Genomic DNA, 26713 nt, shown 5'->3' with positions numbered 1-26713 from the left:
CTCGCACATGTCACATGCTGAGTGGTGGTCTCATCAGGTTGCCCACAACAAGCCCAGCCACTTGACCTGTGTCCAAATTCAGAGACAGGACTCTGGTTATCTCAAGGAGTCAGTCTGTATGGCACTCTTGTGACTTCATTCTGAGCTAAGGCAGCGGCAGCAAGTGGCTTAGGGCAGTTGCTGCAGACGTTCAATGCGGAGACTGAAGTACTGACTCCACGTCCCTAGTCACACCATGTAACATGAGAGGCCAATATGTTGAACCCTGACACGTGTAGATGTGCAAGGTCGTTGTGAGTCAGTGGGTTGTCAGGTTCAAACTCCTGTGACACTTGTAAAAACACTTAAATGCAGAAATACAGAAGAGACAGACAACAATATTCAAAGTTACTCGCAGCGAGGAGAGTGAAACCACATACCCAGTGACATGCCGCTCCACTGAGTATGTGGTTCAAACTCCTCTTTATTTATTCTCTTTCGGGGGTCCCTACTACATGGTCATGCAACTCTAGGGGTGGCAGTTGCACGAGCTGTATTTGTTTCTCTATGTGTATGTGTGTGTATGTGAGAGGAATTACTTTTATTGTTTTATGAGTTCTTATCTTGACACGTTCTTGCAGGATTAACGTGAACATCTGCAGGGTTGCGGTTGGCGCGTCCAGGCACCTCCAGGACCTGGGGGTTGCTGGGGTTCTCTGATCAGGGTCACAGGAACATTTCTTCTTCAGCACATTCAAACACTCTTTCTATTGTCTAGGCACATGGATATAAGGGTGATAACTGATGCTATATTCATTCTATCTACATTTTATTCTAACAAGGATCTATCCTTGAGCATCCGACAAATGCTCTGTCTCACCCTAAACCCAGTCCTGACAGCATTCTCAGTCGAGGACCTTGTCTTATTGTCCATGTTTTGTTTATATTTCTGTTGTCAGTCGCTTCAGGATGACAACGGTTTGTGCTTCAAGATGACCCCAACCATTCGACCGAGGCCGAAGACAAATCCTATCTCCAGTCAAAACCTACCCAAATGTCAATTCCCTGACCGGGAATCGAACCCGGGCCGCGGCGGTGAGAGCGCCGAATCCTAGCCACTAGACCACCAGGGACTGCTTTATGTCTGCACTCAGCAAGGCAGAGACAGTGTCACTTTGACGTACTCCAGCAAAGGAACCAAAATAGTTCTGTGACTGGACCTTCTCTGCCAACATTGCAGCAGCAGGGGAATTACCTCAGATAGTAGAGCGCTTCCCTTAAATGTTAGACCCGAACCTCTTTTGTTTTGCTAATGTGGTCTGTTTTCTTATCCCCGCAAATGTCCAAATGCACAATGTTTTTGCCTTTGTCGAGAGACAAACATGACGTCTGATTCAAAACATTTACTTGAAATGTTGGAGAGAAAAAAATGGAGTCGCTGAAACACATATGCAAGGCACTGCTGGGATTTGAACCCAGGACCTCCTGTTTACGAGACAGGAACTTTGACCAACTAAGCCACAGCGCCGGCGAAGGAGTCTCTTCAGTGTTAGGCGAACCACTGCATGACGGAAACCACACCAGGCTTTCAACAGGACTGGTGAAATCCTGCCAGTGTAAGCGGACCGAATCCACGATTATTCTCCTCCTTGGTCTTCGCTGTGTCAAGGATGAGGATGTTGTTTGCATGCAACGACACCACAGCGGCCACCTCCTTCCAATAAGCCCCTTCGTGCAGGCCAGTGACGCACCCGATCAGTCATCCGGGAAATATGGATTGTGTGTCCAAACTGGGGACAGATGCCCGTGTACACACCTTCAGGGATCAAGCACATATCCTTGTTCCCATTTGTCACCTTGATTTTTTTGTGAAAGAAGGAATTGAACGGCCTTGCTTCCACCCAGTTTCCAACTAGGGACCTTTTGCATGTAAGGCAAACGTGCTAACCACTACACTATGAAGGGTGAGCCCTTTAAAAGGACTGGTGAAGCAGTTGCCAAACAATGACACAAGACGATGTGTCCAAAGTGGGGGGCGTATTGACAATTGTTCAAATCGACAAATGTTTCTCCCTTGTAGGGAAAATTGTTCCACAAATTATGGGCTTTTCTTCAACAAAACATGAAATCACAATCACGGCTTGACAGGTTTGGCTTGTAACCTCCTCTAACGTTGTCTGGAGGGGTGGCTCTTTGATGAATGAAGTTAAGGTCCTTTCAGCCTGCCAATAAGCATTTTCAAACTATTGGCAAAGTCGCAAGGTAAACAGGGATTGTGCTCAAACCCAGGCTTGAACCACGGACCTTTAAATCTTAATTCTCGCACTCGCCCGACTGAGCGATTCAGCTGCAAAGGTGGTGTTCCACTTTTTCAGTAGAGGCTAAAAGAGGGGCCAGGGTGAAGCTGTGTTTCTGCCACATGTGTTGCTGCGTACCCGGCCCAGGGTGTTCTCATCTTGGGTTGGTATGTCCCCATGCTGGTAATGTGGGGTCTACTCTTCTCTGCCTGAACAGGGACTTGAACCCTGGACAATCAGATTAAAAGCCTGATGCTCTACCGACTGAGCTATCCAGGCCCTTGAGGAATGAGGACAACTCACAAGGCAAAATCTTCTGGCATAGCTCATCTTGCACTTGTTGGCTGAGGCTCGCCCGATATGCGCTCCGCAGCGCCTTGTCATTCCAGCCGCTCTCTGTCGCTATCCATTCGACTCGACAACCGGCTGCGGGAGCGCAGCGCACAGCGGAGGGCGGAGCCTCTCCGACCCACACGTCGGCTCCAAATCCCACCTCCTGGGGCTCTTCCGGCACCACTCCTCCCTCCCTGCTCCAGCAGCGGAGCGCCGTCTGATGACGTCGGGAGTGTCGTCCCCATGCAACTGGGAGCCAGTCGCCTTTCGTCAGCGGAGAGGAGTCACCGTCCACGCCTGTGGCTGTGCCTGTACTGTGGGAGTCCTACACACAATTTCCCGCTGTCCAGTTCGCCCAGCACGCCAACGCTCTTCCTCCACCAGGGATATTCGCCAGCTGCTGGCACTGCCCGCTCCAACCACACCGGCTGCGTCATCCGCTTTGGCGGGCCGACTTCAGGTGGAAGGTACGATATCCTGGGCGGGGGAAGCTTCTCCTACCACAGCATTAATTGACTCTGGGGCGGACGAGAACTTCATTGATAGCGGACTGGTCAGTTCTCTCAACATTCCTACTGTTGAGCTTGTCCCCCACAAGAATGTCCGCTCGCTAGATGAACATCACCTGGCATGCATTACGCATCAGACGTGCGCCATATCCTTGGTGCTGTCGGGTAACCACCACAAGGTCACCATTTTTTTTCTTATGCCCTCTCGCTCAGCTCTGTTAGTACTCGGCCTCCCCTGGCATCCCGTGCGTGTGTTGTGATTGTGATGTTTTGTCATTCAGCGCCACTTTGCAGCGCCACATCCACTCGACAATTTAATTTGTTCTCCGACAGTGTTTCCCAATGTGGCATTGGTGGTTCAGTGGTAGAATTCTCGCTTGCCAAGCGGGAGGCCCGGGTCCGATTCCCGGCCAATGCAGTATATCTTAGCTTGTACCTTTCTTTAGAGCTCATGTTGAAAAAGTACAAAGGCTCTTCTCCTGCTAAAGGGCAGTATTCAGAATGACACCTGAAACGTAACAGACCGGACCACCCGAGAGTTAAGGTGGACAGCACTTAGTGAAACCTGACTGCAGTCATGCTGTTGTAGTCTCTGTCGCGCAATTGGTCAGCACGTTTGGCTGTTAACTGAGAGGTTGGTGGTTCGAGCCCACCCAGGGACTCTCAATTCACACATTTGTTGGACTTTGGACTCCCTCCCTTGTATGAACATTTTTCCCCATTGGCGAACTGTTTTTGTGTTGGTGCCAGATGCACTGCCGGCACTGTGGCTAAGCTGGTCAAAGTGCCTGTCTAGTAAACAGGAGATCCTGGGTTCAAATCCCAGCAGTGCCTGGGTGCTTGGTCAGTGAAACTTTGGCAGCTGATTTGTCAACCATGTACTTCTTTTTGTCACTTGCCCTTCAAGAACGAATTGACGTTGCATCCACAGCTGACGTGATTGTTGTGGATCCCATTACGGCAGAAGGTGCTTGAATCCAAAGAGTATGACATTGTGATGTGTTGTCATTCAGCGCCACTTTGCAGAGGCTCATCCACTTGACGGTTGAATTTTTTTTCTCTTACAGTGTGTCCCCACGTGGCATTGGTGGTTCAGTGGTAGAATTCTCACTTGCCAAGCGGGGGCCGCGCGCGTGTTGTTGACATTTGCTGCCAGCCAATCAGGATGCGACACAGACGTCAGACAAGCAAAGAGACTCGCCTGCCACGCGGGCATGATTACCATTACCATTACCATCTATCAGGGATGGCAACTGAATTAAGAATCAATGCCAGAAACCTGCCACAGGATTTCAGATAATGTTTTGATGCAGACTGGTCATGATGCCTCTGATTCATTCAATTAATTAATTAATTAATTAATTAATTAAAATTAATTAAACCACTACCTGTGAGAGGTAAGGTACACCATTGCTCTAAACATTGATAGAATAGTTAGTAATGGAGTTAGTCGTGAATAACTAACAATGCTTGTGGGGATTTTTTTGGTGTTGGACATCTTTCAGATAAATAAACATGCAAACTGACCCGGGAACATCATGGCTGTTCCTGGCAAATGAACATAACAGGAGGGTTAAGATGACGACACTTCCAAAGTTCTCAGCTATGACTGAACCTCTCGCTCCTTTGTTCCCTGAGAAACTAGGTTGGGTGTGGAATTGATCAAACATCAAGAAGACCACATCAATTCAAAAAAATTAAAAAGTGATATAGTGGCAGAAAAATGCCCGGTTAGCTCAGTCGGGAGAGCATGAGACTCTTAATCTCAGGGTCGTGGGTTCGAGCCCCACATTGGGCGGTTCAGCTCTTTTGGTGATACATCTTAAAGATTTCTTTCCTGTGGAAAATTCTGCAACAACACTTGAAACATTTCATTCGAAGTACACAAAAACAAATCCCATTCTTGTAGGACCACAAATGGTAGAGCGCTCACTTCGCATGTGAGATGAAGTGGAATCGATGCCTGCATTCTCCAAATGGTATATTATGCCTTTTTCTTGCCAAAAAAGCATTCTCAATCTCCCACATCGTACCGGATGCTTGGATTAATTGCATTCTAATGATGTTTCCTAAAAACACAGGTGGTGTCAAAACTGGTGCATTAGTATAGTCCGATGAGGATGGGATTCCAACCCATGCGTGCAGAACACAATGGATTAGCAGTCCATCACCTTAACCTCTCGGTCACCTCATCTCCTTCGTGGACATGGTCTTGTTGACTCAAAATGACACATCTTAATTAGCGTTTTGGTGTTGCAGAAATTGTGGCAGCCTTCCTGTGCAGCGGGGGGATTTAACTCAAAGGCTAGAGTTCTTGCTCTACATGCAAGAACTAGCGGGTTTGATACCCGTATTGTCGAAATGATATGTTATGGCTTTTTTTTTTGCCAACAAAAGCGTTCTTGATCTCCGACATCGTACCTTATACTTTGATTCATTGCATGCTAATAATGTTTACTAAAATAACAGGTGTGGTCAAAACTAGTGTACTCTTACATCACCACACTTCAAGTGGACAGACAATCTTGTCTTTTCAGACAATACAATTACAAAAGCAACACACACCTGCCATGACCCTGAATCGGCCGGGGTTGTTGCGGCCACAACACAGAGTAGGAACCACTATACAATTACGGCTGTGAGCTATGCTTTTCTGGGCAAGAACCATAAACTCAGACTTGGAGGTGCAGATTGCTCATTCCAGCTGGTTCTTTTTCGTCTGCGAGCAAAGCTTGAATTTCATGTGGGTGTTGTCCTGGCGGGAGAAACATTTTAGCTCGTGTCGGCATGGCTACCGTGACAAAAGCCCATTTTCCTTTCCAGTAAATGTGCATCAGCTGAACACTTTGCAGACCTAATGCTGTGAACATTTGCGCGAACTCAAGGTCGGGTCCTACATCCTGTTTGTGTCTGATTGTAACATGATATGCATCAGGATTCTGTATGTCACCTCCCAACTGCACTTGTCTGGTCTTAATATGTCATTGGCTGTGTTGTCGTGATCGATGTTGATGAAATCAAGAGAACAAAGTCACCCCTTTACAAACTATTTGCCAACTCACGATGTAAACAGCAATTGTGCTGAAAACTGGGATTGAACCAGGGACCTTTAGAGATTCAATCCAACGCTCTCCCAACTGAGCAATTTCAGCTGCAAAGGGGGTTCTCTGCTTTTTCAGTCTGGGCTAAAAGTGGGGGTAGGGTGAAGCTGTGTCTGTGCCACGTACCATGTTGCTGTGTACCTGGTCCAGTGTGTTCTCATCTTGGGTTGGAATGTCCCCATGCTGGTAAAGGGTGGGGAATACAGTCCGTCGATGAGGATAAGCGGTACAGTGGAGTTCACTGGTTGAAGTCGCCAGGTACCATAAAAATGGCAATGGGCCACGAGGGTGTTCTGAATTACCCTTTGGCCAAATTGGCTAAATGGTCGTACAAAAAGCACCATACTTGGAGCCTGTGGTCAATGTCAACAGTTGGGCTAATTCAGTTCCGTTGAGACGGTGATTATGTACCAAGTCAGTTATGTCAGTCAGGATTTGGTCAAGGTTGTTGTGTGGTTTTGGCATGGATAAGGCTATGTATCTAAATTTAGGAGGAGTCCATGGTCTGTAAACATACTGAGGTACTCCCACTGCTGTTGCGGAACTTGCGGGACCTTGCAAATTTCCCCACTGAGGGACGAATAAAGGCATATCTTATCTTCTACCATAGGGTAGGCTTTTGGCAAGAAGTAGGATTCTTAATCCTACTTCTTGCCATTCTTAATGCTTTCCCAAGTTCCAACATTTCCTTGGGAGCGAGTTTGATAACCGAGCCCACCCAGGGACTCTCAATTCACACGTGTTGGACTTTGGACTCCCTCCCTTGTATGAACATTTTTCCCCATTGGCGAACTGTTTTTTTGTGTTGGTGCCAGATGCACAGCTGGCGCTGTGGCTAAGCTGGTCAAAGTGCCTGTCTCGCACTGTATCTTCAATTTAATTATTGAGAATGGCGTTTACCCACAGTCCTGGAAGATCGCAAAGGTGCTTGGTCGAAAAGGTTTACTTAAACAAGTTATTCAGGGAAGGGGCCTACCTTCACCGCCTGAACAGGGACTTGAACCCTGGACCCTCAGATTAAAAGTCTGATGCTCTACCAACTGAGCTATCCAGGCCTTTATGGAATGAGGACAACTCACAAGGTAAAATCTTCTGGCATACTGTACTTGACCTTGCAGAGATGAGAGCTTCTTCTCTGGCTCTCAACAAAGGCGGTCGCATCTTTCCCCTCTCCTCCCTATCCCTTATCTTCCCTGCTTTGTTGTTCCCTGTCCATCCTGTCGATGGAGTTTGACTTGATTCTTTGTCACACAGTCTGAAATTGGCAAACTGAGAAATTCTGATTGAGTGACCAATGCAGTCTGTCTATTTTAATACATTTTGTCTCAACTCATGTTGAAAAAGGACAGAGCCATTTCCGTGAGAGCACAAGACCCCTGGATTGTACCCAAAAACACTTTGCGTTCATCAAAGAGTAAAGCTGGTGTCCTGGTTTGCAATGCCTCGATTGTTACACCAGAAGGTGCGAGTCACATCCAAAACAAAGGGCATGCTGGACGCATAGCATGCGTTAGTATGGCTTCAACTGAACAGAAGTTGGCAGCGTGTGCGTCTCTGTGGCGCAATCGGTCAGCGCGCTCGGCTGTTAACCGGGAGGCTGGTGGTTCGAGCCCACCCGGGGACGTTCTCTGGATGTCACCAGTGTCACTGTTCATTCATGTTTGCGCTCCACTCTTGCACAGCACTTGTGTGGTTCCCAATTGGCAAACTGCGTGTCAATGACTTTTCAAAAGCACATTCCAGCTTCCATGGTCTAACACATTTGATCAGAAGTTAGGTTGATCAAGTCACAGATTTCAGTTTGTTTCTGCACAGGTCTGGTGAAACACAGAAGCTCTGCTTATCTTTTGCAAAAGCGCCAGCCAGGATTATAGATTAAGAGACGACGGAATGCTTTTATGTTAAAAGGAATCAAGTCAAACCCCATCAACTGGTAAGCAGGGGCCCTTAAGAGAAGACACTGTATACTGTTGTGATTTTTTGACAGACATGTCTAGTAAACAGGAGATCCTGGGTTCAAATCCCAGCAGTGCCTTCTCTGTGTTTCAGCAGCTCCTATGCTGTTATTTAAAAGAAATGTTGTTCTTCTTCTGTTGAATAAAGACCCATCATTTCTGATGTCATATGTAGTATACATGTCACATGTACTACAATGCTCCCTACAAAGACAATACCCTTGTGTATTTGGACATTTGCAGGTTTAATAAAACAGACCACATTAGCCAAATATCTTCTGGACAAAAGAGTGGTCAGACAGGACAAAGTTTGAGCCAGTCACCTGAACATTAGACTTTTGATCTGAGTGTCCGGGATTCAAGTCCCTGTTCAGGTGACCAGTGATAGGGTCTGAGGTCCACTTGCAAACGCCTCCTTTTTGCCCACAAAATACAAGGGCAACAGGACAATCCCTTGGTACTTTATGGAAACAATGTGAGGTGCCTGGCTTTTAACTATAAGTGGAAAGACTTGTGTAGCCCCTCACACAAACCATGTGTCTTCCTCCCATGCACATGTTGCCAGCTGATCCTTGACATCAGCAAAAATTTGGTTCTAGGACAATGGGGTCACCTGCCCCCCATTGGTCTTTTCCAAGGAGTCACGGTGGCCGAGAGGTTAAGGCGTTGGACTCGAAATCCAATGGGGTTTCCCCGCACAGGTTGGAATCCTGTCTGTGACGCTTTGGCTGGGCATTTGTTGCCGCCATGCTGTTTACCTTGTGGTGGAGTACTGTTGGTTATGAGGGCCGGGGTGTTGTCCTTTCACGGCCCGCATTCTCTACACTGGAGGTCTAAATTTTGGGTAGAGGATAATGGGGTCCACTGTCCCCATTGATCTGCTTCTTGCAGTCTCGGTGGCCGAGATTTTTGTTGCCACTCTGCTTTGACATGCTGTTTTCTTTACCTCTCCTCTGTCTTTCAGCGGCCTTGTCGAGGGTGTTTCACAGGTGGGTGGGTGGTGTGATGTTGGATATGGGGGCCAGTGGGTTGTAGCCCTTTTGTTGTTCCTGGAGCACATAAAGAAGAGTGGCCAGTACGGGGGGTCGAACCCATGACCTTGGCGTTATGAGCACCACACGCTGACCAACTGAGCTAACCGGGATAGCGGCAGAGAGCTGCTGGAATGACAAGGCGCTACGAAACGCGTATCGGGCGAGCCTCAGCGTCTGGGTCTCATCCCGAGCGGCCAGCTCATCTTGCACTGGCTGAGGCTCGCCCGATATGCGCTCCGCAGCGCCTTGTCATTCCAGCCGCTCTCTGTCGCTATCCATTCGACTCGACAACCGGCTGCGGGAGCGCAGCGCACAGCGGAGGGCGGAGCCTCTCCGACCCACACGTCGGCTCCAAATCCCACCTCCTGGGGCTCTTCCGGCACCACTCCTCCCTCCCTGCTCCAGCAGCGGAGCGCCGTCTGATGACGTCGGGAGTGTCGTCCCCATGCAACTGGGAGCCAGTCGCCTTTCGTCAGCGGAGAGGAGTCACCGTCCACGCCTGTGGCTGTGCCTGTACTGTGGGAGTCCTACACACAATTTCCCGCTGTCCAGTTCGCCCAGCACGCCAACGCTCTTCCTCCACCAGGGATATTCGCCAGCTGCTGGCACTGCCCGCTCCAACCACACCGGCTGCGTCATCCGCTTTGGCGGGCCGACTTCAGGTGGAAGGTACGATATCCTGGGCGGGGGAAGCTTCTCCTACCACAGCATTAATTGACTCTGGGGCGGACGAGAACTTCATTGATAGCGGACTGGTCAGTTCTCTCAACATTCCTACTGTTGAGATTGTCCCCCACAAGAATGTCCGCTCGCTAGATGAACATCACCTGGCATGCATTACGCATCAGACGTGCGCCATATCCTTGGTGCTGTCGGGTAACCACCACAAGGTCACCATTTTTTTTCTTATGCCCTCTCGCTCAGCTCTGTTAGTACTCGGCCTCCCCTGGCATCCCGTGCGTGTGTTGTGATTGTGATGTTTTGTCATTCAGCGCCACTTTGCAGCGGCACATCCACTCGACAATTTAATTTGTTCTCCGACAGTGTTTCCCAATGTGGCATTGGTGGTTCAGTGGTAGAATTCTCGCTTGCCAAGCGGGAGGCCCGGGTCCGATTCCCGGCCAATGCAGTATATCTTAGCTTGTACCTTTCTTTAGAGCTCATGTTGAAAAAGTACAAAGGCTCTTCTCCTGCTAAAGGGCAGTATTCAGAATGACACCTGAAACGTAACAGACCGGACCACCCGAGAGTTAAGGTGGACAGCACTTAGTGAAACCTGACTGCAGTCATGCTGTTGTAGTCTCTGTCGCGCAATTGGTCAGCACGTTTGGCTGTTAACTGAGAGGTTGGTGGTTCGAGCCCACCCAGGGACTCTCAATTCACACATTTGTTGGACTTTGGACTCCCTCCCTTGTATGAACATTTTTCCCCATTGGCGAACTGTTTTTGTGTTGGTGCCAGATGCACTGCCGGCACTGTGGCTAAGCTGGTCAAAGTGCCTGTCTAGTAAACAGGAGATCCTGGGTTCAAATCCCAGCAGTGCCTGGGTGCTTGGTCAGTGAAATTTTGGCAGCTGATTTGTCAACCATGTACTTCTTTTTGTCACTTGCCCTTCAAGAACGAATTGACGTTGCATCCACAGCTGACGTGATTGTTGTGGATCTCATTACGGCAGAAGGTGCTTGAATCCAAAGAGTATGACATTGTGATGTGTTGTCATTCAGCGCCACTTTGCAGAGGCTCATCCACTTGACGGTTGAATTTTTTTTCTCTTACAGTGTGTCCCCACGTGGCATTGGTGGTTCAGTGGTAGAATTCTCACTTGCCAAGCGGGGGCCGCGCGCGTGTTGTTGACATTTGCTGCCAGCCAATCAGGATGCGACACAGACGTCAGACAAGCAAAGAGACTCGCCTGCCACGCGGGCATGATTACCATTACCATTACCATCTATCAGGGATGGCAACTGAATTAAGAATCAATGCCAGAAACCTGCCACAGGATTTCAGATAATGTTTTGATGCAGACTGGTCATGATGCCTCTGATTCATTCAATTAATTAATCAATTAATTAATTAATTAATTTTTATTAATTAATTAATTAAAATTAAAAAAGCCACTACCTGTGAGAGGTAAGGTACACCATTGCTCTAAACATTGATAGAATAGTTAGTAATGGAGTTAGTCGTGAATAACTAACAATGCTTGTGGGGATTTTTTTGGTGTTGGACATCTTTCAGATAAATAAACATGCAAACTGACCCGGGAACATCATGGCTGTTCCTGGCAAATGAACATAACAGGAGGGTTAAGATGACGACACTTCCAAAGTTCTCAGCTATGACTGAACCTCTCGCTCCTTTGTTCCCTGAGAAACTAGGTTGGGTGTGGAATTGATCAAACATCAAGAAGACCACATCAATTCAAAAAAATTAAAAAGTGATATCGTGGCAGAAAAATGCCTGGTTAGCTCAGTCGGGAGAGCATGAGACTCTTAATCTCAGGGTCGTGGGTTCGAGCCCCACATTGGGCGGTTCAGCTCTTTTGGTGATACATCTTAAAGATTTCTTTCCTGTGGAAAATTCTGCAACAACACTTGAAACATTTCATTCGAAGTACACAAAAACAAATCCCATTCTTGTAGGACCACAAATGGTAGAGCGCTCACTTCGCATGTGAGATGAAGTGGAATCGATGCCTGCATTCTCCAAATGGTATATTATGCCTTTTTCTTGCCAAAAAAGCATTCTCAATCTCCCACATCGTACCGGATGCTTGGATTAATTGCATTCTAATGATGTTTCCTAAAAACACAGGTGGTGTCAAAACTGGTGCATTAGTATAGTCCGATGAGGATGGGATTCCAACCCATGCGTGCAGAACACAATGGATTAGCAGTCCATCACCTTAACCTCTCGGTCACCTCATCTCCTTCGTGGACATGGTCTTGTTGACTCAAAATGACACATCTTAATTAGCGTTTTGGTGTTGCAGAAATTGTGGCAGCCTTCCTGTGCAGCGGGGGGATTTAACTCAAAGGCTAGAGTTCTTGCTCTACATGCAAGAACTAGCGGGTTTGATACCCGTATTGTCGAAATGATATGTTATGGCTTTTTTTTTTGCCAACAAAAGCGTTCTTGATCTCCGACATCATACCTTATACTTTGATTCATTGCATGCTAATAATGTTTACTAAAATAACAGGTGTGGTCAAAACTAGTGTACTCTTACATCACCACACTTCAAGTGGACAGACAATCTTGTCTTTTCAGACAATACAATTACAAAAGCAACACACACCTGCCATGACCCTGAATCGGCCGGGGTTGTTGCGGCCACAACACAGAGTAGGAACCACTATACAATTACGGCTGTGAGCTATGCTTTTCTGGGCAAGAACCATAAACTCAGACTTGGAGGTGCAGATTGCTCATTCCAGCTGGTTCTTTTTCGTCTGCGAGCAAAGCTTGAATTTCATGTGGGTGTTGTCCTGGCGGGAGAAACATTTTAGCTCGTGTCGGCATGGCTACTGTGACAAAAGCCCATTTTCCTTTCCAGTAAATTTGCATCAGCTGAACACTTTGCAGACCTAATGCTGTGAACATTTGCGCGAACTCAAGGTCGGGTCCTACATCCTGTTTGTGTCTGATTGTAACATGATATGCATCAGGATTCTGTATGTCACCTCCCAACTGCACTTGTCTGGTCTTAATATGTCATTGGCTGTGTTGTCGTGATCGATGTTGATGAAATCAAGAGAACAAAGTCACCCCTTTACAAACTATTTGCCAACTCACGATGTAAACAGCAATTGTGCTGAAAACTGGGATTGAACCAGGGACCTTTAGAGATTCAATCCAACGCTCTCCCAACTGAGCAATTTCAGCTGCAAAGGGGGTTCTCTGCTTTTTCAGTCTGGGCTAAAAGTGGGGGTAGGGTGAAGCTGTGTCTGTGCCACGTACCATGTTGCTGTGTACCTGGTCCAGTGTGTTCTCATCTTGGGTTGGAATGTCCCCATGCTGGTAAAGGGTGGGGAATACAGTCCGTCGATGAGGATAAGCGGTACAGTGGAGTTCACTGGTTGAAGTCGCCAGGTACCATAAAAATGGCAATGGGCCACGAGGGTGTTCTGAATTCCCCTTTGGCCAAATTGGCTAAATGGCCGTACAAAAAGCACCATACTTGGAGCCTGTGGTCAATGTCAACAGTTGGGCTAATTCAGTTCCGTTGAGACGGTGATTATGTACCAAGTCAGTTATGTCAGTCAGGATTTGGTCAAGGTTGTTGTGTGGTTTTGGCATGGATAAGGCTATGTATCTAAATTTAGGAGGAGTCCATGGTCTGTAAACATACTGAGGTACTCCCACTGCTGTTGCGGAACTTGCGGGACCTTGCAAATTTCCCCACTGAGGGACGAATAAAGGCATATCTTATCTTCTACCATAGGGTAGGCTTTTGGCAAGAAGTAGGATTCTTAATCCTACTTCTTGCCATTCTTAATGCTTTCCCAAGTTCCAACATTTCCTTGGGAGCGAGTTTGATAACCGAGCCCACCCAGGGACTCTCAATTCACACGTGTTGGACTTTGGACTCCCTCCCTTTTATGAACATTTTTCCCCATTGGCGAACTGTTTTTTTTGTGTTGGTGCCAGATGCACAGCTGGCGCTGTGGCTAAGCTAGTCAAAGTGCCTGTCTCGCACTGTATCTTCAATTTAATTATTGAGAATGGCGTTTACCCACAGTCCTGGAAGATCGCAAAGGTGCTTGGTCGAAAAGGTTTACTTAAACAAGTTATTCAGGGAAGGGGCCTACCTTCACCGCCTGAACAGGGACTTGAACCCTGGACCCTCAGATTAAAAGTCTGATGCTCTACCAACTGAGCTATCCAGGCCTTTATGGAATGAGGACAACTCACAAGGTAAAATCTTCTGGCATACTGTACTTGACCTTGCAGAGATGAGAGCTTCTTCTCTGGCTCTCAACAAAGGCGGTCGCATCTTTCCCCTCTCCTCCCTATCCCTTATCTTCCCTGCTTTGTTGTTCCCTGTCCATCCTGTCGATGGAGTTTGACTTGATTCTTTGTCACGCAGTCTGAAATTGGCAAACTGAGAAATTCTGATTGAGTGACCAATGCAGTCTGTCTATTTTAATACATTTTGTCTCAACTCATGTTGAAAAAGGACAGAGCCATTTCCGTGAGAGCACAAGACCCCTGGATTGTACCCAAAAACACTTTGCGTTCATCAAAGAGTAAAGCTGGTGTCCTGGTTTGCAATGCCTCGATTGTTACACCAGAAGGTGCGAGTCACATCCAAAACAAAGGGCATGCTGGACGCATAGCATGCGTTAGTATGGCTTCAACTGAACAGAAGTTGGCAGCGTGTGCGTCTCTTTGGCGCAATCGGTCAGCGCGCTCGGCTGTTAACCGGGAGGCTGGTGGTTCGAGCCCACCCGGGGACGTTCTCTGGATGTCACCAGTGTCACTGTTCATTCATGTTTGCGCTCCACTCTTGCACAGCACTTGTGTGGTTCCCAATTGGCAAACTGCGTGTCAATGACTTTTCAAAAGCACATTCCAGCTTCCATGGTCTAACACATTTGATCAGAAGTTAGGTTGATCAAGTCACAGATTTCAGTTTGTTTCTGCACAGGTCTGGTGAAACACAGAAGCTCTGCTTAACTTTTGCAAAAGCGCCAGCCAGGATTATAGATTAAGAGACGACGGAATGCTTTTATGTTAAAAGGAATCAAGTCAAACCCCATCAACTGGTAAGCAGGGGCCCTTAAGAGAAGACACTGTATACTGTTGTGATTTTTTGACAGACATGTCTAGTAAACAGGAGATCCTGGGTTCAAATCCCAGCAGTGCCTTCTCTGTGTTTCAGCAGCTCCTATGCTGTTATTTAAAAGAAATGTTGTTCTTCTTCTGTTGAATAAAGACCCATCATTTCTGATGTCATATGTAGTATACATGTCACATGTACTACAATGCTCCCTACAAAGACAATACCCTTGTGTATTTGGACATTTGCAGGTTTAATAAAACAGACCACATTAGCCAAATATCTTCTGGACAAAAGAGTGGTCAGACAGGACAAAGTTTGAGCCAGTCACCTGAACATTAGACTTTTGATCTGAGTGTCCGGGATTCAAGTCCCTGTTCAGGTGACCAGTGATAGGGTCTGAGGTCCACTTGCAAACGCCTCCTTTTTGCCCACAAAATACAAGGGCAACAGGACAATCCCTTGGTACTTTATGGAAACAATGTGAGGTGCCTGGCTTTTAACTAGAAGTGGAGAGACTTGTGTAGCCCCTCACACAAACCATGTGTCTTCCTCCCATGCACATGTTGCCAGCTGATCCTTGACATCAGCAAAAATTTGGTTCTAGGACAATGGGGTCACCTGCCCCCCATTGGTCTTTTCCAAGGAGTCACGGTGGCCGAGAGGTTAAGGCGTTGGACTCGAAATCCAATGGGGTTTCCCCGCACAGGTTGGAATCCTGTCTGTGACGCTTTGGCTGGGCATTTGTTGCCGCCATGCTGTTTACCTTGTGGTGGAGTACTGTTGGTTATGAGGGCCGGGGTGTTGTCCTTTCACGGCCCGCATTCTCTACACTGGAGGTCTAAATTTTGGGTAGAGGATAATGGGGTCCACTGTCCCCATTGATCTGCTTCTTGCAGTCTCGGTGGCCGAGATTTTTGTTGCCACTCTGCTTTGACATGCTGTTTACTTTACCTCTCCTCTGTCTTTCAGCGGCCTTGTCCAGGGTGTTTCACAGGTGGGTGGGTGGTGTGATGTTGGATATGGGGGCCAGTGGGTTGTAGCCCTTTTGTTGTTCCTGGAGCACACAAAGAAGAGTGGCCAGTACGGGGGGTCGAACCCATGACCTTGGCGTTATGAGCACCACACGCTGATGAACTGAGCTAACCGGGATAGCGGCAGAGAGCTGCTGGAATGACAAGGCGCTACGAAACGCGTATCGGGCGAGCCTCAGCGTCTGGGTCTCATCCCGAGCGGCCAGCTCATCTTGCACTGGCTGAGGCTCGCCCGATATGCGCTCCGCAGCGCCTTGTCATTCCAGCCGCTCTCTGTCGCTATCCATTCGACTCGACAACCGGCTGCGGGAGCGCAGCGCACAGCGGAGGGCGGAGCCTCTCCGACCCACACGTCGGCTCCAAATCCCACCTCCTGGGGCTCTTCCGGCACCACTCCTCCCTCCCTGCTCCAGCAGCGGAGCGCCGTCTGATGACGTCGGGAGTGTCGTCCCCATGCAACTGGGAGCCAGTCGCCTTTCGTCAGCGGAGAGGAGTCACCGTCCACGCCTGTGGCTGTGCCTGTACTGTGGGAGTCCTACACACAATTTCCCGCTGTCCAGTTCGCCCAGCACGCCAACGCTCTTCCTCCACCAGGGATATTCGCCAGCTGCTGGCACTGCCCGCTCCAACCACACCGGCTGCGTCATCCGCTTTGGCGGGCCGACTTCAGGTGGAAGGTACGATATCCTGGGCGGGGGAAGCTTCTCCTACCACAGCATTAATTGACTCTGGGGCGGACGAGAACTTCATTGATAGCGGACTGGTCAGTTCTCTCAACATTCCTACTGTTGAGCTTGTCCCCCACAAGAATGTCCGCTCGCTAGATGAACATCACCTGGCATGCATTACGCATCAGACGTGCGCCATATCCTTGGTGCTGTCGGGTAACCACCACAAGGTCACCATTTTTTTTCTTATGCCCTCTCGCTCAGCTCTGTTAGTACTCGGCCTCCCCTGGCATCCCGTGCGTGTGTTGTGATTGTGATGTTTTGTCATTCAGCGCCACTTTGCAGCGGCACATCCACTCGACAATTTAATTTGTTCTCCGACAGCGTTTCCCAATGTGGCATTGGTGGTTCAGTGGTAGAATTCTCGCTTGCCAAGCGGGAGGCCCGGGTCCGATTCCCGGCCAATGCAGTATATCTTAGCTTGTACCTTTCTTTAGAGCTCATGTTGAAAAAGTACAAAGGCTCTTCTCCTGCTAAAGGGCAGTATTCAGAATGACACCTGAAACGTAACAGACCGGACCACCCGAGAGTTAAGGTGGACAGCACTTAGTGAAACCTGACTGCAGTCATGCTGTTGTAGTCTCTGTCGCGCAATTGGTCAGCACGTTTGGCTGTTAACTGAGAGGTTGGTGGTTCGAGCCCACCCAGGGACTCTCAATTCACACATTTGTTGGACTTTGGACTCCCTCCCTTGTATGAACATTTTTCCCCATTGGCGAACTGTTTTTGTGTTGGTGCCAGATGCACTGCCGGCACTGTGGCTAAGCTGGTCAAAGTGCCTGTCTAGTAAACAGGAGATCCTGGGTTCAAATCCCAGCAGTGCCTGGGTGCTTGGTCAGTGAAACTTTGGCAGCTGATTTGTCAACCATGTACTTCTTTTTGTCACTTGCCCTTCAAGAACGAATTGACGTTGCATCCACAGCTGACGTGATTGTTGTGGATCCCATTACGGCAGAAGGTGCTTGAATCCAAAGAGTATGACATTGTGATGTGTTGTCATTCAGCGCCACTTTGCAGAGGCTCATCCACTTGACGGTTGAATTTTTTTTCTCTTACAGTGTGTCCCCACGTGGCATTGGTGGTTCAGTGGTAGAATTCTCACTTGCCAAGCGGGGGCCGCGCGCGTGTTGTTGACATTTGCTGCCAGCCAATCAGGATGCGACACAGACGTCAGACAAGCAAAGAGACTCGCCTGCCACGCGGGCATGATTACCATTACCATTACCATCTATCAGGGATGGCAACTGAATTAAGAATCAATGCCAGAAACCTGCCACAGGATTTCAGATAATGTTTTGATGCAGACTGGTCATGATGCCTCTGATTCATTCAATTAATTAATTAATTAATTAATTAATTAAAATTAATTAAACCACTACCTGTGAGAGGTAAGGTACACCATTGCTCTAAACATTGATAGAATAGTTAGTAATGGAGTTAGTCGTGAATAACTAACAATGCTTGTGGGGATTTTTTTGGTGTTGGACATCTTTCAGATAAATAAACATGCAAACTGACCCGGGAACATCATGGCTGTTCCTGGCAAATGAACATAACAGGAGGGTTAAGATGACGACACTTCCAAAGTTCTCAGCTATGACTGAACCTCTCGCTCCTTTGTTCCCTGAGAAACTAGGTTGGGTGTGGAATTGATCAAACATCAAGAAGACCACATCAATTCAAAAAAATTAAAAAGTGATATAGTGGCAGAAAAATGCCCGGTTAGCTCAGTCGGGAGAGCATGAGACTCTTAATCTCAGGGTCGTGGGTTCGAGCCCCACATTGGGCGGTTCAGCTCTTTTGGTGATACATCTTAAAGATTTCTTTCCTGTGGAAAATTCTGCAACAACACTTGAAACATTTCATTCGAAGTACACAAAAACAAATCCCATTCTTGTAGGACCACAAATGGTAGAGCGCTCACTTCGCATGTGAGATGAAGTGGAATCGATGCCTGCATTCTCCAAATGGTATATTATGCCTTTTTCTTGCCAAAAAAGCATTCTCAATCTCCCACATCGTACCGGATGCTTGGATTAATTGCATTCTAATGATGTTTCCTAAAAACACAGGTGGTGTCAAAACTGGTGCATTAGTATAGTCCGATGAGGATGGGATTCCAACCCATGCGTGCAGAACACAATGGATTAGCAGTCCATCACCTTAACCTCTCGGTCACCTCATCTCCTTCGTGGACATGGTCTTGTTGACTCAAAATGACACATCTTAATTAGCGTTTTGGTGTTGCAGAAATTGTGGCAGCCTTCCTGTGCAGCGGGGGGATTTAACTCAAAGGCTAGAGTTCTTGCTCTACATGCAAGAACTAGCGGGTTTGATACCCGTATTGTCGAAATGATATGTTATGGCTTTTTTTTTTGCCAACAAAAGCGTTCTTGATCTCCGACATCGTACCTTATACTTTGATTCATTGCATGCTAATAATGTTTACTAAAATAACAGGTGTGGTCAAAACTAGTGTACTCTTACATCACCACACTTCAAGTGGACAGACAATCTTGTCTTTTCAGACAATACAATTACAAAAGCAACACACACCTGCCATGACCCTGAATCGGCCGGGGTTGTTGCGGCCACAACACAGAGTAGGAACCACTATACAATTACGGCTGTGAGCTATGCTTTTCTGGGCAAGAACCATAAACTCAGACTTGGAGGTGCAGATTGCTCATTCCAGCTGGTTCTTTTTCGTCTGCGAGCAAAGCTTGAATTTCATGTGGGTGTTGTCCTGGCGGGAGAAACATTTTAGCTCGTGTCGGCATGGCTACCGTGACAAAAGCCCATTTTCCTTTCCAGTAAATGTGCATCAGCTGAACACTTTGCAGACCTAATGCTGTGAACATTTGCGCGAACTCAAGGTCGGGTCCTACATCCTGTTTGTGTCTGATTGTAACATGATATGCATCAGGATTCTGTATGTCACCTCCCAACTGCACTTGTCTGGTCTTAATATGTCATTGGCTGTGTTGTCGTGATCGATGTTGATGAAATCAAGAGAACAAAGTCACCCCTTTACAAACTATTTGCCAACTCACGATGTAAACAGCAATTGTGCTGAAAACTGGGATTGAACCAGGGACCTTTAGAGATTCAATCCAACGCTCTCCCAACTGAGCAATTTCAGCTGCAAAGGGGGTTCTCTGCTTTTTCAGTCTGGGCTAAAAGTGGGGGTAGGGTGAAGCTGTGTCTGTGCCACGTACCATGTTGCTGTGTACCTGGTCCAGTGTGTTCTCATCTTGGGTTGGAATGTCCCCATGCTGGTAAAGGGTGGGGAATACAGTCCGTCGATGAGGATAAGCGGTACAGTGGAGTTCACTGGTTGAAGTCGCCAGGTACCATAAAAATGGCAATGGGCCACGAGGGTGTTCTGAATTACCCTTTGGCCAAATTGGCTAAATGGCCGTACAAAAAGCACCATACTTGGAGCCTGTGGTCAATGTCAACAGTTGGGCTAATTCAGTTCCGTTGAGACGGTGATTATGTACCAAGTCAGTTATGTCAGTCAGGATTTGGTCAAGGTTGTTGTGTGGTTTTGGCATGGATAAGGCTATGTATCTAAATTTAGGAGGAGTCCATGGTCTGTAAACATACTGAGGTACTCCCACTGCTGTTGCGGAACTTGCGGGACCTTGCAAATTTCCCCACTGAGGGACGAATAAAGGCATATCTTATCTTCTACCATAGGGTAGGCTTTTGGCAAGAAGTAGGATTCTTAATCCTACTTCTTGCCATTCTTAATGCTTTCCCAAGTTCCAACATTTCCTTGGGAGCGAGTTTGATAACCGAGCCCACCCAGGGACTCTCAATTCACACGTGTTGGACTTTGGACTCCCTCCCTTGTATGAACATTTTTCCCCATTGGCGAACTGTTTTTTTGTGTTGGTGCCAGATGCACAGCTGGCGCTGTGGCTAAGCTGGTCAAAGTGCCTGTCTCGCACTGTATCTTCAATTTAATTATTGAGAATGGCGTTTACCCACAGTCCTGGAAGATCGCAAAGGTGCTTGGTCGAAAAGGTTTACTTAAACAAGTTATTCAGGGAAGGGGCCTACCTTCACCGCCTGAACAGGGACTTGAACCCTGGACCCTCAGATTAAAAGTCTGATGCTCTACCAACTGAGCTATCCAGGCCTTTATGGAATGAGGACAACTCACAAGGTAAAATCTTCTGGCATACTGTACTTGACCTTGCAGAGATGAGAGCTTCTTCTCTGGCTCTCAACAAAGGCGGTCGCATCTTTCCCCTCTCCTCCCTATCCCTTATCTTCCCTGCTTTGTTGTTCCCTGTCCATCCTGTCGATGGAGTTTGACTTGATTCTTTGTCACGCAGTCTGAAATTGGCAAACTGAGAAATTCTGATTGAGTGACCAATGCAGTCTGTCTATTTTAATACATTTTGTCTCAACTCATGTTGAAAAAGGACAGAGCCATTTCCGTGAGAGCACAAGACCCCTGGATTGTACCCAAAAACACTTTGCGTTCATCAAAGAGTAAAGCTGGTGTCCTGGTTTGCAATGCCTCGATTGTTACACCAGAAGGTGCGAGTCACATCCAAAACAAAGGGCATGCTGGACGCATAGCATGCGTTAGTATGGCTTCAACTGAACAGAAGTTGGCAGCGTGTGCGTCTCTGTGGCGCAATCGGTCAGCGCGCTCGGCTGTTAACCGGGAGGCTGGTGGTTCGAGCCCACCCGGGGACGTTCTCTGGATGTCACCAGTGTCACTGTTCATTCATGTTTGCGCTCCACTCTTGCACAGCACTTGTGTGGTTCCCAATTGGCAAACTGCGTGTCAATGACTTTTCAAAAGCACATTCCAGCTTCCATGGTCTAACACATTTGATCAGAAGTTAGGTTGATCAAGTCACAGATTTCAGTTTGTTTCTGCACAGGTCTGGTGAAACACAGAAGCTCTGCTTATCTTTTGCAAAAGCGCCAGCCAGGATTATAGATTAAGAGACGACGGAATGCTTTTATGTTAAAAGGAATCAAGTCAAACCCCATCAACTGGTAAGCAGGGGCCCTTAAGAGAAGACACTGTATACTGTTGTGATTTTTTGACAGACATGTCTAGTAAACAGGAGATCCTGGGTTCAAATCCCAGCAGTGCCTTCTCTGTGTTTCAGCAGCTCCTATGCTGTTATTTAAAAGAAATGTTGTTCTTCTTCTGTTGAATAAAGACCCATCATTTCTGATGTCATATGTAGTATACATGTCACATGTACTACAATGCTCCCTACAAAGACAATACCCTTGTGTATTTGGACATTTGCAGGTTTAATAAAACAGACCACATTAGCCAAATATCTTCTGGACAAAAGAGTGGTCAGACAGGACAAAGTTTGAGCCAGTCACCTGAACATTAGACTTTTGATCTGAGTGTCCGGGATTCAAGTCCCTGTTCAGGTGACCAGTGATAGGGTCTGAGGTCCACTTGCAAACGCCTCCTTTTTGCCCACAAAATACAAGGGCAACAGGACAATCCCTTGGTACTTTATGGAAACAATGTGAGGTGCCTGGCTTTTAACTAGAAGTGGAAAGACTTGTGTAGCCCCTCACACAAACCATGTGTCTTCCTCCCATGCACATGTTGCCAGCTGATCCTTGACATCAGCAAAAATTTGGTTCTAGGACAATGGGGTCACCTGCCCCCCATTGGTCTTTTCCAAGGAGTCACGGTGGCCGAGAGGTTAAGGCGTTGGACTCGAAATCCAATGGGGTTTCCCCGCACAGGTTGGAATCCTGTCTGTGACGCTTTGGCTGGGCATTTGTTGCCGCCATGCTGTTTACCTTGTGGTGGAGTACTGTTGGTTATGAGGGCCGGGGTGTTGTCCTTTCACGGCCCGCATTCTCTACACTGGAGGTCTAAATTTTGGGTAGAGGATAATGGGGTCCACTGTCCCCATTGATCTGCTTCTTGCAGTCTCGGTGGCCGAGATTTTTGTTGCCACTCTGCTTTGACATGCTGTTTTCTTTACCTCTCCTCTGTCTTTCAGCGGCCTTGTCGAGGGTGTTTCACAGGTGGGTGGGTGGTGTGATGTTGGATATGGGGGCCAGTGGGTTGTAGCCCTTTTGTTGTTCCTGGAGCACATAAAGAAGAGTGGCCAGTACGGGGGGTCGAACCCATGACCTTGGCGTTATGAGCACCACACGCTGACCAACTGAGCTAACCGGGATAGCGGCAGAGAGCTGCTGGAATGACAAGGCGCTACGAAACGCGTATCGGGCGAGCCTCAGCGTCTGGGTCTCATCCCGAGCGGCCAGCTCATCTTGCACTGGCTGAGGCTCGCCCGATATGCGCTCCGCAGCGCCTTGTCATTCCAGCCGCTCTCTGTCGCTATCCATTCGACTCGACAACCGGCTGCGGGAGCGCAGCGCACAGCGGAGGGCGGAGCCTCTCCGACCCACACGTCGGCTCCAAATCCCACCTCCTGGGGCTCTTCCGGCACCACTCCTCCCTCCCTGCTCCAGCAGCGGAGCGCCGTCTGATGACGTCGGGAGTGTCGTCCCCATGCAACTGGGAGCCAGTCGCCTTTCGTCAGCGGAGAGGAGTCACCGTCCACACCTGTGGCTGTGCCTGTACTGTGGGAGTCCTACACACAATTTCCCGCTGTCCAGTTCGCCCAGCACGCCAACGCTCTTCCTCCACCAGGGATATTCGCCAGCTGCTGGCACTGCCCGCTCCAACCACACCGGCTGCGTCATCCGCTTTGGCGGGCCGACTTCAGGTGGAAGGTACGATATCCTGGGCGGGGGAAGCTTCTCCTACCACAGCATTAATTGACTCTGGGGCGGACGAGAACTTCATTGATAGCGGACTGGTCAGTTCTCTCAACATTCCTACTGTTGAGCTTGTCCCCCACAAGAATGTCCGCTCGCTAGATGAACATCACCTGGCATGCATTACGCATCAGACGTGCGCCATATCCTTGGTGCTGTCGGGTAACCACCACAAGGTCACCATTTTTTTTCTTATGCCCTCTCGCTCAGCTCTGTTAGTACTCGGCCTCCCCTGGCATCCCGTGCGTGTGTTGTGATTGTGATGTTTTGTCATTCAGCGCCACTTTGCAGCGGCACATCCACTCGACAATTTAATTTGTTCTCCGACAGTGTTTCCCAATGTGGCATTGGTGGTTCAGTGGTAGAATTCTCGCTTGCCAAGCAGGAGGCCCGGGTCCGATTCCCGGCCAATGCAGTATATCTTAGCTTGTACCTTTCTTTAGAGCTCATGTTGAAAAAGTACAAAGGCTCTTCTCCTGCTAAAGGGCAGTATTCAGAATGACACCTGAAACGTAACAGACCGGACCACCCGAGAGTTAAGGTGGACAGCACTTAGTGAAACCTGACTGCAGTCATGCTGTTGTAGTCTCTGTCGCGCAATTGGTCAGCACGTTTGGCTGTTAACTGAGAGGTTGGTGGTTCGAGCCCACCCAGGGACTCTCAATTCACACATTTGTTGGACTTTGGACTCCCTCCCTTGTATGAACATTTTTCCCCATTGGCGAACTGTTTTTGTGTTGGTGCCAGATGCACTGCCGGCACTGTGGCTAAGCTGGTCAAAGTGCCTGTCTAGTAAACAGGAGATCCTGGGTTCAAATCCCAGCAGTGCCTGGGTGCTTGGTCAGTGAAACTTTGGCAGCTGATTTGTCAACCATGTACTTCTTTTTGTCACTTGCCCTTCAAGAACGAATTGACGTTGCATCCACAGCTGACGTGATTGTTGTGGATCCCATTACGGCAGAAGGTGCTTGAATCCAAAGAGTATGACATTGTGATGTGTTGTCATTCAGCGCCACTTTGCAGAGGCTCATCCACTTGACGGTTGCATTTTTTTTCTCTTACAGTGTGTCCCCACGTGGCATTGGTGGTTCAGTGGTAGAATTCTCACTTGCCAAGCGGGGGCCGCGCGCGTGTTGTTGACATTTGCTGCCAGCCAATCAGGATGCGACACAGACGTCAGACAAGCAAAGAGACTCGCCTGCCACGCGGGCATGATTACCATTACCATTACCATCTATCAGGGATGGCAACTGAATTAAGAATCAATGCCAGAAACCTGCCACAGGATTTCAGATAATGTTTTGATGCAGACTGGTCATGATGCCTCTGATTCATTCAATTAATTAATTAATTAATTAATTAAAAATAATTAAACCACTACCTGTGAGAGGTAAGGTACACCATTGCTCTAAACATTGATAGAATAGTTAGTAATGGAGTTAGTCGTTGATCTGGCAGCTTACGGCCATACTACCCTGAAAACGCCCGATCTCGTCCGATCTCGGAAGCTAAGCAGGGTCGGGCCTGCTTAGTACTTGGATGGGAGACCGCCTGGGAATACCAGGTGCTGTAAGCTTTTTAAGGTTTCTGCTCTTGCCTGCCAGCAGAGGGCGCTGTTTGACACTTTTTGCTGGAGTCTAGTTTGGCCTGCGTCGCCTTCAAATAGGATCTTTTCAGTTGATCTGGCAGCTTACGGCCATACTACCCTGAAAATGCCCAATCTCGGAAGCTAAGCAGGGGTGGGCCTGGTTAGTACTTGGATGGGAGACCGCCTGTGAATACCAGGTGCTGTAAGCTTTTTATGGTTTCTGCTCTTGCCTGACAGCAGAGGGCGCTGTTTGACACTTTTTTGCTGGAGTCTAGTTTGGCCTGCGTCACCTTCAAATAGGATCTTTTCAGTTGACCTGGCAGCTTACGGCCATACTACCCTGAAAACGCCCGATCTCGGAAGCCAAGCAGGGGCGGGCCTGGTTAGTACTTGGATGGGAGACCGCCTGGGAATACCAGGTGCTGTAAGCTTTTTATGGTTTCTGCTCTTGCCTGACAGCAGAGGGCGCTGTTTGACACTTTTTGCTGGAGTCTAGTTTGGCCTGCGTCACCTTCAAATAGGATCTTTTCAGTTGACCTGGCAGCTTACGGCCATACTACCCTGAAAACGCCCGATCTCCGAAGCTAAGCATGGGCGGGCCTGTTTAGTACTTGGATGGGAGACCGCCTGGGAATACCAGGTGCTGTAAGCTTTTTATGGTTTCTGCTCTTGCCTGACAGCAAAGGGCGCTGTTTGACACTTTTTGCCAGAGTCTAGTTTGGCCTGCGTCACCTTCAAATAGGATCTTTTCAGTTGACCTGGCAGCTTATGGCCATACTACCCAGAAAACGCCCGATCTCGTCCGATCTCGGAAGCTAAGCAGGGTCGGGCCTGGTTAGTACTTGGATGGGAGACCGCCTGGGAATACCAGGTGCTGTAAGCTTTTTATGGTTTCTGCTCTTGCCTGCCAGCAGAGGGCGCTGTTTGACACTTTTTGCTGGAGTCTAGTTTGGCCTGCGTCGCCTTCAAATAGGATCTTTTCAGTTGATCTGGCAGCTTACGGCCATACTACCCTGAAAACGCCCAATCTCGGAAGCTAAGCAGGGGCGGGCCTGGTTAGTACTTGGATGGGAGACCGCCTGTGAATACCAGGTGCTGTAAGCTTTTTTATGGTTTCTGCTCTATCCTGACAGCAGAGGGCGCTGTTTGACATGTTTTGCTGGAGTCTAGTTTGGCCTGCGTCACCTTCAAATAGGATCTTTTCAGTTGACCTGGCAGCTTACGGCCATACTACCCTGAAAACGCCCGATCTCCTCCGATCTCGGAAGCTAAGCAGGGGTGGGCCTGGTTAGTACTTGGATGGGAGACCGCCTGGCAATACCAGGTGCTGTAAGCCTTTTATGGTTTCTGCTCTTGCCTGACAGCAGAGGGCGCTGTTTGACACTTTTTGCTGGAGTCTAGTTTGGCCTGCGTCGCCTTCAAATAGGATCTTTTCAGTTGCCCTGGCATCTTACGGCCATACTACCCTGAAAACGCTCGATCTCGTCCGATCTCGGAAGATAAGCAGGGGCGGGCCTGGTTAGTACTTGGATGGGAGACCGCCTGGGAATACCAGGTGCTGTAAGCTTTTTATGGTTT

The 26713-nt window shown here is 48.2% G+C and overlaps 30 non-coding genes and 4 pseudogenes across 30 annotated transcripts; 25 read left to right on the top strand and 9 right to left on the bottom strand.

Moving 5' to 3' along the window:
• Positions 1 to 1040: 1040 nt before the first annotated feature.
• On the bottom strand, positions 1041 to 1112 carry trnae-cuc (transfer RNA glutamic acid (anticodon CUC)). The gene has a single exon. It is a non-coding gene; the product is annotated as a tRNA-Glu (tRNA).
• Positions 1113 to 1433: 321 nt separating this feature from the next.
• Positions 1434 to 1507, bottom strand: trnat-cgu (transfer RNA threonine (anticodon CGU)). The gene has a single exon. It is a non-coding gene; the product is annotated as a tRNA-Thr (tRNA).
• Positions 1508 to 2482: 975 nt separating this feature from the next.
• Positions 2483 to 2555, bottom strand: trnak-uuu (transfer RNA lysine (anticodon UUU)). The gene has a single exon. It is a non-coding gene; the product is annotated as a tRNA-Lys (tRNA).
• Positions 2556 to 3465: 910 nt separating this feature from the next.
• On the top strand, positions 3466 to 3536 carry trnag-gcc (transfer RNA glycine (anticodon GCC)). The gene has a single exon. It is a non-coding gene; the product is annotated as a tRNA-Gly (tRNA).
• A 342-nt stretch (positions 3537 to 3878) lies between these two features.
• Positions 3879 to 3952, top strand: trnat-agu (transfer RNA threonine (anticodon AGU)). The gene has a single exon. It is a non-coding gene; the product is annotated as a tRNA-Thr (tRNA).
• An 891-nt stretch (positions 3953 to 4843) lies between these two features.
• trnak-cuu (transfer RNA lysine (anticodon CUU)) lies at positions 4844 to 4916 on the top strand. The gene has a single exon. It is a non-coding gene; the product is annotated as a tRNA-Lys (tRNA).
• A 314-nt stretch (positions 4917 to 5230) lies between these two features.
• Positions 5231 to 5312, bottom strand: trnas-gcu (transfer RNA serine (anticodon GCU)). Its single transcript has one exon. It is a non-coding gene; the product is annotated as a tRNA-Ser (tRNA).
• Positions 5313 to 7201: 1889 nt separating this feature from the next.
• Positions 7202 to 7274, bottom strand: trnak-uuu (transfer RNA lysine (anticodon UUU)). Its single transcript has one exon. It is a non-coding gene; the product is annotated as a tRNA-Lys (tRNA).
• A 495-nt stretch (positions 7275 to 7769) lies between these two features.
• Positions 7770 to 7843, top strand: trnan-guu (transfer RNA asparagine (anticodon GUU)). Its single transcript has one exon. It is a non-coding gene; the product is annotated as a tRNA-Asn (tRNA).
• A 971-nt stretch (positions 7844 to 8814) lies between these two features.
• On the top strand, positions 8815 to 8896 carry trnas-cga (transfer RNA serine (anticodon CGA)). The gene has a single exon. It is a non-coding gene; the product is annotated as a tRNA-Ser (tRNA).
• Positions 8897 to 10266: 1370 nt separating this feature from the next.
• On the top strand, positions 10267 to 10337 carry trnag-gcc (transfer RNA glycine (anticodon GCC)). Its single transcript has one exon. It is a non-coding gene; the product is annotated as a tRNA-Gly (tRNA).
• Positions 10338 to 10679: 342 nt separating this feature from the next.
• Positions 10680 to 10753, top strand: trnat-agu (transfer RNA threonine (anticodon AGU)). Its single transcript has one exon. It is a non-coding gene; the product is annotated as a tRNA-Thr (tRNA).
• Positions 10754 to 11666: 913 nt separating this feature from the next.
• trnak-cuu (transfer RNA lysine (anticodon CUU)) lies at positions 11667 to 11739 on the top strand. The gene has a single exon. It is a non-coding gene; the product is annotated as a tRNA-Lys (tRNA).
• A 314-nt stretch (positions 11740 to 12053) lies between these two features.
• Positions 12054 to 12135, bottom strand: trnas-gcu (transfer RNA serine (anticodon GCU)). The gene has a single exon. It is a non-coding gene; the product is annotated as a tRNA-Ser (tRNA).
• Positions 12136 to 14025: 1890 nt separating this feature from the next.
• Positions 14026 to 14098, bottom strand: trnak-uuu (transfer RNA lysine (anticodon UUU)). The gene has a single exon. It is a non-coding gene; the product is annotated as a tRNA-Lys (tRNA).
• A 495-nt stretch (positions 14099 to 14593) lies between these two features.
• Positions 14594 to 14667, top strand: trnan-guu (transfer RNA asparagine (anticodon GUU)). The gene has a single exon. It is a non-coding gene; the product is annotated as a tRNA-Asn (tRNA).
• A 971-nt stretch (positions 14668 to 15638) lies between these two features.
• trnas-cga (transfer RNA serine (anticodon CGA)) lies at positions 15639 to 15720 on the top strand. The gene has a single exon. It is a non-coding gene; the product is annotated as a tRNA-Ser (tRNA).
• A 1370-nt stretch (positions 15721 to 17090) lies between these two features.
• Positions 17091 to 17161, top strand: trnag-gcc (transfer RNA glycine (anticodon GCC)). Its single transcript has one exon. It is a non-coding gene; the product is annotated as a tRNA-Gly (tRNA).
• A 342-nt stretch (positions 17162 to 17503) lies between these two features.
• On the top strand, positions 17504 to 17577 carry trnat-agu (transfer RNA threonine (anticodon AGU)). The gene has a single exon. It is a non-coding gene; the product is annotated as a tRNA-Thr (tRNA).
• An 891-nt stretch (positions 17578 to 18468) lies between these two features.
• Positions 18469 to 18541, top strand: trnak-cuu (transfer RNA lysine (anticodon CUU)). Its single transcript has one exon. It is a non-coding gene; the product is annotated as a tRNA-Lys (tRNA).
• A 314-nt stretch (positions 18542 to 18855) lies between these two features.
• trnas-gcu (transfer RNA serine (anticodon GCU)) lies at positions 18856 to 18937 on the bottom strand. The gene has a single exon. It is a non-coding gene; the product is annotated as a tRNA-Ser (tRNA).
• A 1889-nt stretch (positions 18938 to 20826) lies between these two features.
• Positions 20827 to 20899, bottom strand: trnak-uuu (transfer RNA lysine (anticodon UUU)). Its single transcript has one exon. It is a non-coding gene; the product is annotated as a tRNA-Lys (tRNA).
• A 495-nt stretch (positions 20900 to 21394) lies between these two features.
• Positions 21395 to 21468, top strand: trnan-guu (transfer RNA asparagine (anticodon GUU)). The gene has a single exon. It is a non-coding gene; the product is annotated as a tRNA-Asn (tRNA).
• A 971-nt stretch (positions 21469 to 22439) lies between these two features.
• Positions 22440 to 22521, top strand: trnas-cga (transfer RNA serine (anticodon CGA)). Its single transcript has one exon. It is a non-coding gene; the product is annotated as a tRNA-Ser (tRNA).
• A 1370-nt stretch (positions 22522 to 23891) lies between these two features.
• On the top strand, positions 23892 to 23962 carry trnag-gcc (transfer RNA glycine (anticodon GCC)). Its single transcript has one exon. It is a non-coding gene; the product is annotated as a tRNA-Gly (tRNA).
• A 342-nt stretch (positions 23963 to 24304) lies between these two features.
• trnat-agu (transfer RNA threonine (anticodon AGU)) lies at positions 24305 to 24378 on the top strand. Its single transcript has one exon. It is a non-coding gene; the product is annotated as a tRNA-Thr (tRNA).
• A 626-nt stretch (positions 24379 to 25004) lies between these two features.
• Positions 25005 to 25123, top strand: LOC131123473 (5S ribosomal RNA). The gene has a single exon (XR_009128723.1). It is a non-coding gene; the product is annotated as a 5S ribosomal RNA (ribosomal RNA).
• Positions 25124 to 25235: 112 nt separating this feature from the next.
• Positions 25236 to 25344, top strand: LOC131123583 (5S ribosomal RNA; annotated as a pseudogene).
• Positions 25345 to 25457: 113 nt separating this feature from the next.
• On the top strand, positions 25458 to 25566 carry LOC131122727 (5S ribosomal RNA; annotated as a pseudogene).
• Positions 25567 to 25678: 112 nt separating this feature from the next.
• On the top strand, positions 25679 to 25787 carry LOC131123798 (5S ribosomal RNA; annotated as a pseudogene).
• A 112-nt stretch (positions 25788 to 25899) lies between these two features.
• Positions 25900 to 26018, top strand: LOC131120100 (5S ribosomal RNA). Its single transcript, XR_009126662.1, has one exon. It is a non-coding gene; the product is annotated as a 5S ribosomal RNA (ribosomal RNA).
• Positions 26019 to 26130: 112 nt separating this feature from the next.
• Positions 26131 to 26239, top strand: LOC131123452 (5S ribosomal RNA; annotated as a pseudogene).
• Positions 26240 to 26352: 113 nt separating this feature from the next.
• LOC131120927 (5S ribosomal RNA) lies at positions 26353 to 26471 on the top strand. Its single transcript, XR_009127470.1, has one exon. It is a non-coding gene; the product is annotated as a 5S ribosomal RNA (ribosomal RNA).
• Positions 26472 to 26583: 112 nt separating this feature from the next.
• On the top strand, positions 26584 to 26702 carry LOC131120777 (5S ribosomal RNA). Its single transcript, XR_009127322.1, has one exon. It is a non-coding gene; the product is annotated as a 5S ribosomal RNA (ribosomal RNA).
• The last annotated feature ends 11 nt before the right edge of the window (positions 26703 to 26713 follow it).

The sequence above is a fragment of the Doryrhamphus excisus genome, chromosome 2, assembly GCF_030265055.1.
Source record: "Doryrhamphus excisus isolate RoL2022-K1 chromosome 2, RoL_Dexc_1.0, whole genome shotgun sequence".
Lineage (NCBI taxonomy): Eukaryota > Metazoa > Chordata > Actinopteri > Syngnathiformes > Syngnathidae > Doryrhamphus > Doryrhamphus excisus.
This window is presented reverse-complemented; position numbering and strand designations above follow the sequence as displayed.